Source organism: Coloeus monedula (assembly GCF_965178545.1).
Source record: "Coloeus monedula genome assembly, chromosome: 13".
Classification (NCBI taxonomy): Eukaryota; Metazoa; Chordata; class Aves; order Passeriformes; family Corvidae; genus Coloeus; species Coloeus monedula.
The window spans coordinates 755,975-771,017 of NC_138793.1; the positions used below are offsets into that span (position 1 = coordinate 755,975).

A 15,043-nucleotide genomic window follows, 5' to 3' on the forward strand; every position below is an offset into this window, starting at 1 on the left:
TGGGCAAGGTTCAGCTGCAGAGAGACTTGCAGGACCGGAACATCAGGAACAACCCCAGTGGCTGCAGCTGCAGGAGGCTTAAAGCTACAGGAGCAGACTCCTTAGGAGAGTGCTACAGAGAGAACTGCAAAGTTACCTGGCTACACACCGAGCTAATACAAACACTACATATGTTCACTTAAATATGAAATACAGAATGTTGATCCACAAAGTTGCTAGTTGAAAAAAGATACAAAACAGGCAGCAAAGGTCAGATCCACAGAGTGAAAAAACCATGACTGGACACCAACATAGAAACTGTAAACCAGCCTGGCCAAACCTCAAAATCAGAAACCCCACCAACACTGCCTAAATTCTGATTTTATTGTTAGACTTGCTTCTAAAAATAACTAAAGATACACATAAAAAAAAATCTACAGATACAGAAAAGTTGTTGCAGCAACTGAGAATCATGGAAAAAGCTGCTACATGCAGTAATGTACCAAGAAGAAACAGATCAGTTCTAAATCTTTCAACCCATCCCAGACTGACCCTCTCAAATCACAAATCAAGTTTCAAGATGCTTTGTGGGATCTGCAGCAGTTCTGTGGCCTAACTCTGTTGCATTTACAAGTGCAAATGCCCACTGGGCATGGTGACAGTAAAGCTGTGACCAACGACTTGTGAACTCCCTGTACATGTCTACTGCAAGCTGCTATGCTTTGTATATTTTATAGTATTTTTTACCTGAAAAGCTGGTTTTCTGAACTTACCAGAGGCAGAATTTTAGCTATGTCTTTAACCTTACAATTATCAGCATCTTCTCAAACCCATTCATCACTCAGTGGCTGTTAAATAGTTTTTGAGTTACTGGAGAACTAAGCAATGGAAAAAAACCATCACAAAGCTGATGGTACACCAAAACAAGGCTCACAAGCTAGGAAGCAGCATTTGTTCAGGTCTCTTGGCTTCCAGACAAGAGGAGACATGAGGGAAGATGATCTTTCAAATTCCACCACAGATCACAACGCACCATCCAGCCTGTATGCTTCAGTGAGAAAGCATCCGAACCAAATGGGACATCTGGGAGATATTTTGGCTCTTATTGGGAATTCTCTTCCATTTAACTTCAGTTGGGAACATATCCATTAGCTAAAATGTTGCCCAAGACATGGAAACAGCCCAAATATTGTAGTTATACTGAGAAAATAATGGGAGCCTGAGAGGATCCCAGTTTCATATATTTGCTTGCCAGGCAAAATAAGTGGTGAAGCACATTTATATCAAATAAAATATATGACAGCTACTATCTTCTCCTGTTGACTAACCAGAAAAAAATTCTAAAAGAAGATTCCTTAGAAAAAATACATTTATTTTACTCTGAAATTACATGGTAAATTGCTAGTGAAAAAGATAGTATTAGTGCATTCTAGTTTGTTCTCAACTGCATGTACAAAATTACCTGTCTCAGAGTATAGTTTTAAAAGGGTCACATACAGAAACAACTACGTAATGTTATTTGGACTGTTATCCAATGTAGCAGCAATATAAACAAATTAAATGCATAAATGAAAATAGGCCTTATAGGCATCTTAATCTATGGCTTACCTCTTAAGAGCCATTTAAAACAGATCAACACATGCACTAATATCATAAACATTCTCCAAACTCTATTATATTTCCCTCTTAGATAAATGAAGTGCTACACATCTAACAGACTGTCATCATTACATATACATTGCATATACATTACATTTTGCATAACAAAACTTAACTGTGAATTCAGTTTTCTGCTGAATGATGAAAAACTTCATTCTAAAAAAACCCTTTCACCACTCCTTTTTCAGCAGGAACACAGTTGTGAATTGCTGATTTCAATGAGATCATGTGTGTGAGGCTGTCAGGTTTCCGCAGCATTTGAAAGGGGTGGTGAACAGAGAAGGAGTGTTGCTGACCAAAGGGAGACATTCAGTTTTATGTCAAACTTTTCAGTGATTTAGCTTGAAGCTGAGGAGGTCGGCTCAATCTCTTTCAAAACCTTCTGAGAGAGAAGCTAATCTTGCTTTGCATCATTTTGTTGAGAGCAAGAGCATCAAACACCTTCATTTCAGGGTGAAAAGTGTATGATGCATAAAGCAGATTTAAAAGTCAGAAGACCTGAGCATCCCCTAAAAATTCCATGCTACTGTTTCAATTTATTTTCTAGAACGACTAGGAAGCTACATCATAAAAAAAGATGCATAGCAAAAATGGTCCAAACGTCTTGGAAGTATGGGCATAGCTCTCCCAGTGGAGGCTTCAGTTCTGTGTGTATACATAATCTTTCCTACAAAACATATTGCAAAATACTGCAAACATTACTAATTAAAACTGAACAATGCAAAGTATAAGAAAAATCAGATAACCTGTCAGTTGCTCTACCGACAGAATGCCTTGTTTGTGTACCAGTAATCCAACATTAGCCAACAGGGTCAGAAAACAAGGTGCCTTCTGCCTGCTTTGGAAGTCACCTTCAAAAATAACTAAGAGCATTTAATTCCTTTCACAGGAAAAAGCTAAACCCACAGGTTTAAATCATTTTGCACATAAACCAGTAACATAGTCAAAAAGAAGGAGAAACATGTGTGACATGCCACAGCCTTGCAGAAAGGCTTGGCTGGACATGCTCCTCCTCACAGCAGCTCCTCAGCCCTTCCCAGCAGGTCCCTGCAGCAGTTCTTCCATGTATGACCCCAACTGGGGCTCTGCTCCCCATGCAGGAACCCAGGAGGGAAGTTTGGAGGAAATATTTCAAGTCCTGTCATTTTTAAAGTGAATACAGGCTTGTAAGTCAATACTGGAACTGAAACACAACATGATGCAAAAAAGCTCCTTTCCCCTCCTGTCCCTCTGAAACAAAACAGATGAGTAAGACATGGCTGTGTTACTTTCACAGAATATTGGCACCACAAAATGCAGATTTATAGTTACATTTTTTGCTTTCAAGCCAAGAAAAATAATATGTATTTTGATATTGATTTTAGCTTTCTTAACCTTTGACTGTGAAGCATCAAGAAACACTTTGCATAACACTTTAAATTTGAACACTGTGGGCTATGAAGAGTCACAGCTCTTTTCTTCATAAAGTCACTGTATACCATTTTTTAAAAATAAAGCATCATCTTCCTTTAAGCATGTGTTTTACTTTTATAGGCTTGCTGACACTTTTATTGTCAAATAATTTGAAACTGCCAGGCAATGAAGCAAATTATAGCCAATATCACAATGGGAAGCAGTACTTTATTTGGGATATCTGAGCCATGGTGTATGAATTGCTATGATCCAACCACCAACCCAACCCAAAGACAAGCTCTCGCAGGCATTTTTCGGGAAGCCTACAGCTACTCCCATGAGCTAACACATAAAGCTGTCACCTTCCTGCTCTACAGATCTGCTTGATCTGTACACTCAGAACTGGATCTCCTCACAATAGTTATAAAAGAATTACTCTTCTGCAGTTTTTAATGTGGCAGAGCGATGACTGGGGTGAAACGCAGGTGGACGTCCTTGTGCAATGCACCCCGACACGGTGCTGGACTGAGCATCACCCGCCTGCCACCCACGTCCTCCTCAGAGTCTGCTCTCAGGTCAGAATCTTCCCTTTCCCTGGGTGGCTCTGCAAGACTAGCCATTAGAAAACTGATACTGCCCTGTCTTACTGTGCCCTCCTCACACCTCAGGTTAAACAGGTGAATACTGAAGCACTTTACTCAGCAACATTTACTGAGGTTTTAGGGGTTTGAGCCATTATTAACCAACACACCTATGAGCAGCCACACAGATGAGCTGGTGCCAGCCAGTCTTAGGACAGCAGGAATAAAGGTACATACAGCCTTCTCCTCCTCTTATTGCAATAAAAGTAAGTCATCCCCAGCTGGAGATTTATGCTGTGTGATCTCAGCATACTCTGCTCTGAGTTCACAGGCACTCTGTGCTTTACACTTCATGCAGCAATTAAATCCTTAAGTATTCACACACTAACAAAATCCAACCATTTGTTTGGTTAAACACTTCTAAGGCAATTTCAAGCTTAAGGGAACTAGGTATCAGCATTTCTATGAGATAGGTTTTGGAAATAGGCCAAGTGATTTGGAAATAGGGTGGTTAAATAGCAGACCACAAGAATGAATTATTGTAAAAGATACCACGAGGAAGAAAATGGAGAGTTAAGTGACACATACTTTTTCATACACTTGCATCTTGACCAGCCAAGAGTTATCAATTAAAAAAGCAACACCGGGTAAGATAACATCACAAACCCCAAGAGAGGATTGGGACAGTATAGTGCATAGTCCTACCATGCTCTGGAAGAGGTTTTTTAAGTGAAGCCTTGCTGTGACCAGCTTCCATCTGACATGGCACACAAGGAGCTTGTACTGGCTCTGTCTTGAAGCCAGGCCTGGCTCACTGGTTTAAAGCCAGCTTTTTGTCATCGATGGAGTCAAGAATAACCTTAAAAAGGTGTTGGAGAATACCTTTTGTGCAGGAAATTTGATTCTGGGTATTCGCAAGAAATCAAGTTTTTGTTTAAGCCTCCTGTTCAAAAGAAGAGGCTGTAGCCACACAGGTAAATGCAGGTACAGAGACACCAAACAGCTACATGACCACTCTCCATCTAGCTGCAAGTTAGGTAACCATGTGGTCCCACGTTTGTTGTTCCTCCTCAACTGTGTCTTTTCATCTCGTCTACCTTCTCCACGGCTTTTTTATCATCGCTCCTCTTGTACCACTGTCTCACTTCAGGCTTTCCAGAACTATCTCAAAGGTAGTGGGAGGTTTGTCTCAAACTTTTCTCACTGAAGATGACAAGATCTGTCACTAACTAAGCTTTGCTCAGATAGAAAGAGGGTAATAAAAATAAGTATCTCTGTCTACAGTGAATTTTGAAGGAAAGAGGATTGCTTGTCTGTATCTCTACAATTCCAACTATAGAGACTTCAGTGGCTGCATCAAGAATACACAAAAGTTTGAGCTGGCTGGATTAAAAAATAAAAAAGAAAAGAAAGCAACCAAACACAAAAGCTTCACTAGGTGCTGGTGCCTGTACTGCTCAGGGTTTCCCCTCACTGTCACACAGAACACTGGCTCACAGAATCAGAGCAGCAGTGTGGTGGTGGGTGCTGTACCCCTGGCAGAGAGCTGTGCCTCTGCCCTGCTGCTGAGAGAAAACCAACAACAGTGTGTGGGAGTGTCCTCTCTTACAATGATTTGTGCCAAGCAGACCTTCAGATCCATTCCTCCCACAGGATATGAAATATAAATCTCACTGAATCCACCAAATGAGCTGCACTTAACAGCTGATTCAGTAAACACCCACATATTACTAGTAAGATTGCTATTTTCATACACAGGTTAAGGAGTCCCTTGCTTATAGCATTTATCTTGTGAAGAAATCTGTGACAAGATCCTTAAGCTTCTGCACTAAATAAATCAATTTCCATGATCAAATATAAGCCCTCTTCCACTCCCATGCAGTTTGCATTATTGCCTTCTTAAAAACGTTAAGTTTGCCCAGAGCAAAGAGCCAAAAAATCTTCTGATTGGCTTGTTCACAGATAAATTTGCCCCCAAGTGCCATTCTCAGTGTTTCAGCTAAAGCAAAGGGATGTTTCTGATTCAGAGGTGCTGCACACAAATAACAAGTACTGGGAACACCGTGCCAGTACTGCTGGGTTGGGGGAAGGAAGTGGCAGCAATGAGGGTTACACAAATGCAGAAGGCAGCTGAATACCTCAGCCAGGTCCATGCTGACAGTGTGCCAGAAACCAGGAGCAGGTTCAGGGGAAGCTCTGACAAAAGGGTTACCTATCTGACTTGTCTTGCTGATTTCTTTTTTCTGTCTTTGCTACCCTATTTATTATCCATTTTTAACAGACATATTTAGTAAGTCTCTCAATTTACTTCCTCTGGCAGTACTCTCTAGCAGAGTACTCTCTCTAGCAGAGACAGTTTGCTGAAAAGTCAGCAGAGAGGGCAGCAAACCCCAAGTTTTGGCTAGTTTCCATCCCTTAGGAGCCACCCCACTGGAAAGCCAGTATCTGGGGCATTCATGGCTGCAGCTAACTTGCTCAAACAAGGAGCAAGGAAGTCAGAGCTGCAGGGAAGAGAGGAGTGCATGCAGGGAGAAACCTGTACTGGCAGCTGAGTGCTTCCCAATCAACACAACAACAGCAAACCTCACTGGCTCCTCACCAGAATGTGTCTTAGCAGCACAGGGTAAGAACAAAACAGCTACATTTCCAAGTTACTAAACTTTTGCAGTTGACTAAACCAGTCCCTTTCTAGATGTCTACTGAGGAAAGGAAGGTACTGAAAGTGAACTGTAAAAGTTTGATACTTCCAATACATGCCATGATTCTTGGGTGCTGACATTCAGAACTACAAGCCTTAGCTTTCAGCAGTTGTTTCTGGACACTCTGACCTGTGTTGCCCAGCCTTGACAAACAACCATCAGAGATCACCTGAATAGGTGAAGGGTCAGACCTTACTTAATGATTTTACTGTAAATATTGTCAAGTTTTCTTACGTGTGTATGTGCATGCTCACACACACGTGTTCGTGAAAGTAAAAGGCTAATACTTCCAATGTCTTTCCATGATGAAAACTGGGCCAGTGTCCAATGGCACAGGTTCACTTAGATTTTTAGACAGCCTATGGTTTTTTTGGTGATTGTTCAAGCAACCTCCAAATTACCAGTTCGCAAATGGAACACAACAAACAGGAGTTTTAGAAAACTCTACAGAAGCTGACAACTGAATGAAAACCCCCTGAGAAGACAGTTGCTATCGTTTCCATGGACACGTCCAAATGTTCAAGCCAAGTGCACAGTTGTGAAGGTAACAAGCAGTATTTCCAAAAAGGAGGCTGCCAATTCTCCAGCTGAGCATATTATTTTGCCTGTAAGAACATTTCTTTCCTATTTGAAAGAAACACCCACTCTTCATGGCAACACCTAAAGTGGAAGTACAGCACAGCATTGTGCAACTGCAATTAGAAATAGTCCTGCCCTGAACACCTCAATGGGCTCAGCCCAGGTGTGGAGCAGCAGCACACCAGCAGGACTCCTCCTGAAGCTCTGCCAGACTGTGCCTCCACTGTGAGATTCTCTGGACAGACACAAGAGAAGACCTAACACTGACCTGAACACAAGGACTGGAATTACATCTGGTTCAGGGAGAACACAGAGAAGTTGTGTTGGGGACTAACTGTACCTTCCCTCTAAGCCACACAGCGGTTTAAAAGCCAGGCAGACTCCCACTAAAATTGTATTTTGACCTACACAATTGAGTTACCCACACCAATGAGAAAGATTTTGCTACTGAATTCTATTCAACACAAGCAACATCCATCAAGAGTACTTCTGTCATACTTCATGTGTACCTGTATTAAAGACCACCATAAAAAGCAGATTACAAATGAAACAGCAGCCAGTTTTTTTCAGAATATGCTGGGAATGCTAAGCTAAAACTATGACAGATGAAACTCACAGCTGACAATTAAAAAGACATTTCACATACATTACAGACAGCAAAAATTACAAGGCAGATCATAATACAGCACTTAAAGGAAAGCTAAAATTTGTTACAGCAAACATGCTACTAATACTTAGTGATCTGGACTTTGGGTAAAAGGCTTATACATTTCTGACAGTAAGTAACCTCATAGCCTGAATTAACCAGTAGTAATAGAACACATTCAATTACAGTAAAATTATTGTTAATTCTAGCAAATAAATTTCTCTATTTTTAATCAAATTCAATTTTTATGAATTAGCATAAAATTAATATAGTCCATAAGTACAACCAGATGAAAAATACCTACACTTGATGAAAACAGTAAATATTAATCAAACCACAGGAATCAAGCCAAAGGAATTATTTCAGAAATGGATAGCCAGTTAATTTTGCAATCAACCAGTAAGTAGTAGCAATGTACTTTGTATTATTATTAGAAACAAAACCATTACTACCAACAAGCTGTTTCAAAATTGCAGACTGAAAAGTTAAAGCTAACCATAACTTTTGCATATTATTACAGCACCGAACTTCAAAATGCATAGAAGTGCATGAGGCCAAATGAAAATACGAGTCTCACCCACATAAAATAGTTGAGCATTTACATCTGACACATTAACATCCTGAGATCTTAAAAGCAGTGCTTTCAAGAAGTAACAAATACAGTATGTTGTACCGTAGGATATATGGTTTTAATAGCAGACACTGAAGGACTTGGGTTGGAAAAAGAAGGACTTCTATTATCTGATGGCAAAAGAGGGTCAGTTCCTACTTTTTAAATGCAACATTGCCCCCACCTGGACAAATGAATTTTGGTTCTAGGTTGATATTAGTATTGTAGAACTCGATAAAATACTGGAAATTCAAAAAAAAAAGAGTTTGGAAAACAGACACAGCAAACTTTAATCACCTTTTCTTGTATACGTTTTTCAAGCTCATCTAAATCTTTTGTTGACTTATTGAAAATCTTCCAATATTTTCCTGAAATAAATGACAGCCACTCAGTACTCACAGAAAGTCCTTTTATATTATACACCTACTCATTCCTGCAAAAAAGTGAATATTGCATTTCCTACAGATAAAACCGCGTAATATTACAAAAAATATGCGGATATAGTTTCAATGCAGTATGTATACTGCACATGCATAGTGTCTGCATGTACAACCGAGTCTGGCCAGTTCTTGCAAGAAGCAACTTTCTTTTGTGATATTCTTCACAGAATCACAGAATGCGCTGATTTGGAAGGAACCTGAAAGGATCACTGAGTCCAACCCCTGGCCCTGCCCAGACCCCCCACCAACCCCACCCTGGGCATCCCTGGCAGCGCTGTCCAAACACTCCTGGAGCTCTGGCAGCCTCGGGGCCGTGCCCATTCCCTGGGGAGCCTGGGCAGTGCCCAGCACCCTCTGGGGAAGAACCTTTCCCTGATACCTGGCCTACACCTCCCCTTCTTCACACACCTTGGAGTGACCAGCCACTCCAGGAAGGCCGAAAACTGTCCTTTGTCTCCTCTCAGTCATTAAAAATAAAAACCCCCAAACACTCAGCATCTTCCCTCTCTGCTTATCCAGAACAACCTTTCCCAACTACCTGTACTTGCAGTCAGGAAAAACTCCCTGTGATGAACAAAGCTTCTGAAATGACACTAGAAGAGGTGTCAGAAGGATCTTTTGAGAGCACCACAGGTAATAATAAAAAGAAAACAATAAAAGCTACATACAAGTGCCAGATGGAAGGAAGCAAACCCAAGTTTGACAACTTGAGCAGAACACACACGTGTTCCAGCATGAAAACTTGGGCAAAGCTCACCTCTTTCCACAGTGCTTATTTTAGTGCCCCCTGCTGTCAGTATTATTCTGATGACTTAAGAGTTGCACTGGGATATTAGGGAAAGAAATAGAAACAAAAATATGCCTCAGAGTTAAACTATCCAGATAAAGGCTTTTTGCAATACTGGACAGTTTTCCATATCCCCAGCTCTATCATTTGACTAAGCAAGTAACAGTGCTTGTTGATATGGCCAAGAGACACATAAATTATCTAACATTATGCTAAGATTGTACTTTTATGACAGATGTGTTTGGTTTTGTGACACTAACAAAGCTTTCTGGTACCTGAATGCAGTAAGACTATTTCCAGGCAAACCTTTTTTTACTGTCATCCATAGCAGTGATGGCATGCCATGGAAACAGCAGTGAGCTTTTTTAATGGGGGACATTCTTTTTCACTGAGGATACTGTGCTCTGCCCAATGCTGTCACCAAAATCAATAAATTATTTCAATGAAATAAGTAATCAATAAGCAAATAATGTTAAGAGAAACAGTCAAATAAACTGAAAGACAACATCTGATGATCTAACCTGCTTCTATTTACGCTTCTAAAGCTAGTTTTATTTTATAAATAATAGATAGTCCTGCTGTAAATACAAGGTTAATGGATTCTCTCTTAGGTCTGCTGTACTTCCCAAGCAGTTGATGCTGGTTGCACTCCCCTTATTTATGCTTCCACCCAAGCTCTCTTAATAAATTACACTCTGGCCCTGGTCCCAGCGAGGACCAGCGTCCCCCTTCCAGCTGCCAGTGCTGCACCAGGCCCTGGCAGCTGCAGGCACCAGAGTGCCTGTGTCCCTCAGGGGTGTGGAGCAGACCCTGTGAGCCTCGGGGTCTGCTGTTCATTAACATTGTAATTTAGGCGGATATTTCAAAACGCTAAAAATGCTGGTTTTGCAGCAGAATAGACTATTATTTTCATTGTTTTGCAAAGCCAAAATGGATCTACTAACCCCCAAAAATGTCATTAAGTGCTTGAAGGTCAGTGAATGTGCCAATGAGAGCTGCTTATGAAGTGCTGAATTTTCACTGAGGTACATTTGTCAGATGCCATAAAAATACCAAGACCTGCAACTCGTGACACCTGAAGAGAAGCACCCCAGGTAATAGCTGTATCTATTTCAGTTACATCTGGGGTCAGGCTGATTTTCTTGCATTTCTATTATTTAAGCATAAGCCTCATCATCAAGAACCAGTCTTTATTTGAAGATCACAGAAGCATTTTCTATTTGCCAAACATTGCAGGAGCCCTGCTGATCAACTGCAACAGAACAATCAACTCCCGCCATGCGTTTGGCACACGGCAGTGCCAGGAACACACCAGGGCAGGCTGCAGGAGCCACCAGGCTGCAAATCAAATGCAATAAACTATGATTTTACTCAGTAACTTCTCAAATCAAAACACAAAATATACACTTCAGGTTCACACCTCTGATGGTTTCTAGAACAAACCAGCAGACCACAAAGGTGAGCAGACACATTTGCCTTGTCCCAGGTTTCCTCTGCTGCGTGTGGCTTTGACATTCAGTGTCCTCCCTTCCCCTCTCCCCAGCCACACTGTGACTCCACACTGCAGCACTGGCAGGGCAGGGGCAGCAGACAGAAGGGAGGATCCAAGGCAATTTGCTTCCACTATTTTTAAGGAAGCTTTCATTTTCCAGATGGCAGATGCTGGTTAGTTGAGACAACACTTTTCACAGAAGCATGCTGGCTCTGACTGAACTTGTTCTGGATGCTGTTTCCCAGGGTCAAGTCATAACTTCCAGCCAAAATCAGAGATCAGTTTAGGAAAGCTGAAACCAGAGTTTTCACCTCCCATAAAGGCCCTCTAACCGTTGAACCAGTATCTTTCTGCACTGTGAACAAAAGCAAAACTGCTCATGAGACACTTGCTCAGAAGAATGAGCCATGTGGGAGCTGCCATTCGATGAGAAGGAGTCCCAGGTGCACGTCTGCTCTTGATTTGTACATAAAGGAGTCAGATCTCTACTCCTTTAATTTATTTGGGTTATTGTCTTCTTGAGTAGCAGCTTTTAATTTCATACTACTCCTCACCAAACTTTGAAAGACCTTTGATTTTCCAAAATGCTGGAAGCCTCTTGTGTGCAAGGCAAGAGACTGCAAACTACAACAAGTACTTTTGCTTATGAGTCCCCTTTCCCTACTACCAAATGCAGTTACAGCCTCAGTACAGAAACAGAAGGGGTCTTGGCATCCAATTAGAAATGGAATACCTGGAGAGGATGCAGTGAACCTCAGTCCAGGGCTCAGTTCCAATCCAAGCTGTCAGAGCTTCAAGATGACACAAGAAAATCAGTATTTGTGAACAGCCTGACAGTGTATCATCACTGCAACCTGTGGTTTGCAACATTCCAAGTAGAAGATTTTATTTAAAGTTAATACTGAGTGAAAGGGCCAAGTGCCTACAATGGTGACTCAGCCTACCTGGTTATCTAGGTGACTGCTCTGACCACAGAGACAACAGACACCTGCTTAGGAAAAGTGTTTGGTTTAGAGCACATTGATCATTTAAATGCTCACCATGGAATGCTGTAGGTACATGAATCATTTATACAAAACACTGACTTGCTGCTATTGCAATATTTACTTTTAATATCCATACCAGTTAAATGCCTGTATCTACTGAACACCTCAACTTCCCTAAAAATACTGATTTCTTTCTCTGTCAATCCTGGTGCTTTGCATTAGATAGCTATTTCAATATTTAACAGATTGAAAAGGATCGCCCTGCTTAGCAAGACAGTGTGTATTAACAAGAAGTGTCAGAAATTCCCTTGATAGTCCTTTGTTTTGCACTGGCATCTTTTAGTGCATAAGCTGTACCTATAAAAAGCATGGATTAAGATGCAGAAATGCAATTCCATACCAGTTTCTTACAGAAGCAATAAACCCACTTGATACAGGTTAATTTTAAAAAATGAACATCATAAAGCCAGGCTCTTCTAAACCTGCCACGGCTTTTGAAGACAGAGTAACAGCCTTAAAAAAAGATATAAAAATGCAACAGCACAAGTATTTTGGCCTGTGATCTTCTTTTGATACAATTAAATCCTTGTTACTTATATTTTTAAAAGAGCAAACAATGCATTCAAGCATTTCACAGAAGCAAAGCCTTAGTCTTCCAAATGTATTTTTTCTAATATTCAGGTGCTTAGCTGACTTATTTATGATACTTACTGCACTGCCCTGCTTTGTACATAAAAAACCTGAGCAGTACATTTCTGCAAAACCCATGAATGTTATTCACATCCACTAAGTAATGTTAAGAAAAAGATATGAAATTCTACTGAATGATTTATTAAAAATCATACCAAATACCCAATCTCCCAATTCTATTACATACAACTGTATGAATGGTTAAACTAATGTTATGCCAAAACACTAGCAAAGCCAGAAATAACCCTTAAAATACTCTTATCTCTTTTTCAACTAAAGTGAAGTCTGTTTTTTTCCCTATGTTCAGGGCCTCCTAAGACTATCCAACAGAGGGCTCCCCATAGCTGTTAAAAAGCTTAATTGAAAGCCAATATATGAATGCTAATATACACACACAAATCAGCACACTGTCATTTTAATGCCCTCCTCTGTATGCACACACACACCCATCTACACCCAAATCAGACATTTCCAAAGTCACACACCAGTCAGGTAGTCCCTTGGCAGAATTTGTATGCTGCTCATGTACGCTACTGCAAGATTTTTTCTGAAATACTATTTTTAACTATTATTTAACTAAAATTAGGGTGGTTTAAAATTGTCTTTCCAGATACATAATTACTTTTTCTTACCATTTTTTTATTCTCCCTTGAGAAGAATACTAAGAAAATGGTGTGGAGCAGAGTGTGCTCTGTGAGCATCAGCCAGTGGGAAAGGGAGGGAGCCCGGCGGGTGCTCGTGCACGTGGGGCACCGCTTTGCTGACACCCACCTGCACCTGAAAAACTTCTCACCAAGACCAAGGTGCAACCCGACTGTTTCAGCAAAAGGTTATTCCAGACTCTGTTAAACCAGGTTCTCTTTGCTGAGGCAGGGTTGCTGCTCAGCAGTTTTGAAATGCTGAAGTGATCGATGTATTTGGTAGGTTATGGTTTCCTGACGTTGAGATCTCTGAGGCTGATAAAACCCAAACATATTTTAAAGACTTTTGCAGTACTGCAGAAAATAAGGGTTTGCAAAGAGTCTTGTATGAGCTCTTGTGGTTTAAGAAGGACTACAGCCATCCACTAAACTGTCCTTGGAGACTGTAAGTGAAAGATTCCCACACTTACCCTTCACCCTGAGGTCTCCCTCAACATTTAAAGACCTTCATTTTAAACACAGGATATCATAATGCACTGTGGCATATCTTTTCTCAGTAACATATGCTGAGATTTCCTGTATGCTATGCACCTTTTCTTTTAAATTTAATTGAATGACACAGCTGATACATTTTTATGTTGGTGCGTCCTTCCTGATCAAAAAGCACTCATAGCACATTATCTACTCAAACACAACATAATCATAAATCAAAGCTATTGCCCTGCAATAAATTAACGTTAGTATTTGATGGGTTTAGTAAGCTATTAACCAGAGATGAAGATAATACATAAACTATTGTACAAGAAGCTGTTAAAAAAGTTTTTACAGTATTATAAAGAAATTATCTATCTGTAATTCTGTAAGTTCACTGTGCAGCACCTGCAGATGTGCCTGGAACATTAGCCAACAGGGCATATTTTTTAACTTCCGAGATTCAATTTGTTTTCCGTAATAGGTTTTGAGCTTATCGATGATAACACTAATTTGCTTTCCTTCACACATTTACATTCCACTACGAAAATACATACCTACACTCCTTCTGCAGAGGCTACAAAGGTAATCCAATACAACTCCTCCACTGAATGTCAGTGATTAACTTCTCCAGAACTAGTTTTGCATTTTTATAAACAAAGGCTTTTTGACCCATGTCTTTGGAGGAGAAGCACAAAATTTATGATCTCATATATCACACATCAGACAAATAGGTCTGTCTTTCAATTTATGGGAATGTATTTGGTGCTTCCATTCGCTCTGCAGTGATACTGCAAAGCATGTGGACATGTAGTACATGTAGAGAAAACTTTGCAGTATTTGCAACTCTATTACTCATCACTAAACTCTAAGTAAATCTTTAGAGAAAGGTTTTGGCACAACACAGAACTAAAAGTGCCCTTCCCTGACCTGGACTGAGTTTCATTTCTTCACACATTTTACCGTCTCCTTTTTTGTCGGGGTGTCTGTGTGCACATAGGCATTTGTAAGACCTAATCCATTCTGCAATTTGATGCAATTCTCTAAAAGTAGCCAACACTCTCGTGATCCTCTAGCCCACCACCAGAGCTGAGGTTTGGATCTGAGGTTCAAGAGCAAACTCAGATGACAAATTTTGCAACTGCCCTTGTACTTAGAATACAGCCATTTCTTAAACTAAATTCTAAGTGCCTCTGGTCCAGAAGTGTTTGAAACAGTATCTCCTTCTCCCTTACAACTGGAGATGCAGGTGTACAGGATCTTTGGAAGAAATCAGAACAGTCTGGCATGCAAAGCTACCTTCTATTTTAAAGATACAGACTTTTTATCGTTATGCAGCCATCCTTTTTCTAACAGTACATACAATTCCTATATGGAAACAGCAGTAGTGA

General features: G+C 40.5%; 1 protein-coding gene across 1 annotated transcript in view; it reads right to left on the reverse strand.

Moving 5' to 3' along the window:
• PEPD (peptidase D) overlaps positions 1–15,043 on the reverse strand; it is a 146,990-nt gene that overhangs the window by 38,665 nt on the left and 93,282 nt on the right. The gene's annotated exons all lie outside the window — the stretch shown is intronic.